This window comes from Notolepis coatsorum (genome assembly GCF_963971535.1).
Source record: "Notolepis coatsorum genome assembly, chromosome: 5".
Classification (NCBI taxonomy): Eukaryota; Metazoa; Chordata; class Actinopteri; order Aulopiformes; family Paralepididae; genus Notolepis; species Notolepis coatsorum.
In genome coordinates, this window is record NC_140169.1 from 37,115,632 (window position 1) to 37,119,953 (window position 4,322).

A 4,322-nucleotide genomic window follows, 5' to 3' on the forward strand; every position below is an offset into this window, starting at 1 on the left:
ACCACCCAAAAGACGGTCCTTGGCACAACCAAGGAGCTAGACCAAAGCAGTGGATCACCGTCAAGGATAAAAGGAGAAATAAACGATCCAGGACCTCACCCCCGGTACCGCCAGGAAATAGTTTCAACCTACTCTCGGAAACACGCATATCAACACCCAAGGCAAAGAGACATAGAAGCGTAGCTACAGTTACAGCATTGCAAATTGAGGTCCCTCCTACCGCCGTTTCAACGCCCTCTGCCGCCCGTTAACGGCTCTTGTCAAATGGTTTTATTAGGGTGGGTGCGGTTTCTGTTTTGTGCCGCCAGGAGGCGCAAAGTCAAAGTCAAGTTGGAATTATATCCTTCCTTCGAGACAACCGAACTTGCTATGCCTCCTAAATGTGAATCGGAAATACAAAAATACCGGCTACAGCAAAGACCTATGGCTATTCCAAATGGCACGTAAACCCCATTGTTTTAGTGGTTTGTCCACTAATGTCCATTATTGAGGACCAAGTACGTGCCCTTAATCGGCAGCGTGTGCCGGGAACAGTGCAGGAGTTGACGACCAAATCGACCAGGGTAAATACTGGCTGGTGTTCGGGTCACCGGAGACGCTGTGGGGAATGAACGTTGGATTAAGTGGTAAGTTAAATGATCTGATCTTCACTGTTTTATCTGCCGCTTACGTGACGTGACAGGGGCTACTGTTTCATATGATCTAACGAGTGGTGGTCACTGCTGTTTTCAAGTCCAATTGATCGCCAAATGCGAGGGGAGCACACAAACAAGAACAACTCCGTTATAATCCCATACAAAGAGCAAATTGACTGGCTTAATGCACAAAGAAAACAACACATTTCGAGTAGTCTTCCCTTGTACACATACTGTAAACAGTACTGTATATTCTCGAAGTCAACTTCCTTTGACTGGGTAGAGCAGACGGGAGAGTCGACCAAAGCAGACCCTGGTCCCCCAAGTCAAATTCTACGTATGTCTGCTCTACCCATTTCATAACAGGTGAGAATAAGGAACACATATTTATATAGTAAATTAAGTTGTATTGGCTGTGAGGCTGTAAACAGCAGATGTTAGCTGCTAGCTGATTGATTGATTAGCTAGCAGTCTCTGCTAGCTACTTCCCCATAATAGTCCATTCTCAGTGTAGCCTACATGCCTTTTTCATTTTTATATGTTACTAGTATACTATTTATCAATCACATTCAGTGTTGTTGTCCTTGCTCTAAGGACTTGTTATTGAATAGTCGTATTGCTTGTAATATACATGTCATATGTATACTCTCTGTCAGGATCTATGGGGTAACAGTACTGTATATTTGCATATCATATTATGTCACAAATGTAACAGTACTATATACCTGTATGTCATGTATGTCCCTATGCCATAAATGTCATGATGTCATGTATGTTGAGTATGTCACAAATGTCACTATGAATTGAAAATGGGGGACCCTGATGTAAACAAGACGAAAGTCTCTCTGGTCTGCATCCCCTTAACAATTGTGTGTATTGAGCCGTACTGTATTGTATCCATTCTGCAATCTGTTAATAACATTTTCATTAATTCATTAATTCATTCATTCATTCATTCATTCAGGTGCAAAGGTCAACGACCAAACACACCCAGACTACATTCCATCTGTATTCCCTTCAACATCACAGTCTACACCATCTACGTCAACGAACATCAGTCGCCATGAGCAGCGTGCAAAAGCAGACCCTGGTCCCCCAAGTCAAATTCTACGTATGTCTGCTCTACCCATTTCATAACAGGTGAGAATAAGGAACACATATTTATATAGTAAATTAAGTTGTATTGGCTGTGAGGCTGTAAACAGCAGATGTTAGCTGCTAGCTGATTGATTGATTAGCTAGCAGTCTCTGCTAGCTACTTCCCCATAATAGTCCATTCTCAGTGTAGCCTACATGCCTTTTTCATTTTTATATGTTACTAGTATACTATTTATCAATCACATTCAGTGTTGTTGTCCTTGCTCTAAGGACTTGTTATTGAATAGTCGTATTGCTTGTAATATACATGTCATATGTATATACTCTCTGTCAGGATCTATGGGGTAACAGTACTGTATATTTGCATATCATATTATGTCACAAATGTAACAGTACTATATACCTGTATGTCATGTATGTCCCTATGCCATAAATGTCATGATGTCATGTATGTTGAGTATGTCACAAATGTCACTATGAATTGAAAATGGGGGACCCTGATGTAAACAAGACGAAAGTCTCTCTGGTCTGCATCCCCTTAACAATTGTGTGTATTGAGCCGTACTGTATTGTATCCATTCTGCAATCTGTTAATAACGTTTTCATTCATTCATTCATTCATTCATTCATTCATTCATTCATTCATTCATTCATTCAGGTGCAAAGGTCAATGACCAAACACACCCAGACTACATTCCATCTGTATTCCCTTCAACATCACAGTCTACACCATCTACGTCAACGAACATCAGTCGCCATGAGCGGCGTGCAAAAAGGAACTCCTCTTCATACCATCGTAAGTGATATCATCTAGTTTTCAGTTATGTGCCAAAATCAATGGGTTCCTAAATTGCAGTTTCTTATTAGTATGGTTTTTATTTCATTTAAAGTGACTCCCCACAAGAGGACTAAACGTTGCAGCCAAGACATCCAAGTTGAGGCAGCAGCCCAAGTTGAGGAAGCAGCCACACCTCCCATCACTGAGCAGTCTCTGTTTGACGAGATGCAGTCTCTCAGAGAGGAGAGGGATGCAGCCAAGGAGGATGGTGACCAACAGAGAACCAAGGTCGAGTCAAGCTCCTTGACCGCTTCATCTGTGGACATCAATTGGCAGGCCTACAATTTCAACATGCACAACAATGCATGTAAAAAATGCTTATTTTTTTTATATACAAAAATACAAAAGTGCTATTTCAAGTTTCAACATGCACAACAATGCATAACATATGCATAACAGCAGCATTGGCAGACCTACATTTTCTCCAAGAAGGAAGCCATAACATAAAACTTCAAAAGGGCTAAAAACTAAATTACAAACATCACAAAACAAACTGGTCAGACTACTGCTTGACCTTACTCCTAGAACGCACCTCACCCCTGCCCACTTTGACAATATAGGATGGCTTAGAGTAGACGACAGAGTACAGCAACTTAGTTAGGGTTAGACTTCTTTTTCTTTTTTCTGCACTCCGGGCAATACCATGTCTTGCTTTTCGGTAGCCTTTTGAGGTTTAGACACCTGGGATGGAACCAGTCATCACAGGTGTCACAGCCAACCATGCTCTCTGATTCTGTTGTTTTACACAAGCAGTAGACTGGAGTGCTTGTGCTGCTGGCCGCCTGTTGCTCCTGTTGGGTGGGTAACACTGGTAAATTTGTGGCAACATTCTTTTTATTATTTATTTTTTATTTAAAAAATATTATTTTGTATAACTCACCCTGCCATACAGTCACAGTGACCTGCAACCACCTTTCCCGTGCCATCTAAGGCCACCCAAGGATGATGTGGATCATCATTCACTCTGTAGGATGGTCTGACATCTGCCCGCAACAAGGTGCACCTTGTCAGTTTCCGGTGGAACACGGTTTCTACCCAACCAGAGACAAAGAAGCGGTATGCCTCTAAAGACTTATAGTTCTCCATGGCTTCTGATGAGAATACACCTGAAATAATAATGTAACTCTGGCCTGATCAATATTCTTCAGTTTTTTATCTTATCTTATCTCCTATCGGTACTGTTGTCATTATATATATGAATTGAAAATGGGGGACCCTGATGTAAACAAGACGAAAGTCTTCCTCTGGTCTGCATCCCCTTAACAATTGTGTGTATTGAGCTGTACTGTATTGTACCCATTTTGCAATCTGTTAATACAATTTCCATTCAATTACTGTATCTATGGAGGACAAACATGTCATGTCCAAATGTCATATCTAGCTACAGGCTATTCAATGGCACATTTTCATATTATTCCTTGCACAGGGCTTAATATTTCTCTTTTCTAACAGAGAATTGAAATAAAATATCCCTATAGGCCGTAAAGTGAATGCTGTATCGTTTCACCCCTTTTTTTAAGTTTTAAATAGACAATAATAAAAATAGTAGATGTAAACAAGACGAAAGTCTTTCTCTGGTCAGTATTGTACCCATTGTAGTGGAATATACTATGGAATATATTACATTGGATGCCATTTTCTCACAGGAAAGATTAGCCTCTAGGATGGAACTGTGACCGTACTGTGACTGTGACCGACACCTCCCTGCCCCCTCTCCTTGATGAGGTGTTAATAGGTGGGTAGGTGGGGTG

General features: G+C 41.1%; 1 long non-coding RNA gene across 1 annotated transcript; it reads left to right on the plus strand.

Moving 5' to 3' along the window:
* The first annotated feature begins 402 nt into the window (after nt 1-402).
* On the plus strand, nt 403-3,050 carry LOC311229019. The gene is made up of 3 exons (XR_014619723.1): nt 403-626; nt 2,392-2,529; nt 2,624-3,050. It is a non-coding gene; the product is annotated as an uncharacterized lncRNA (long non-coding RNA).
* The last annotated feature ends 1,272 nt before the right edge of the window (nt 3,051-4,322 follow it).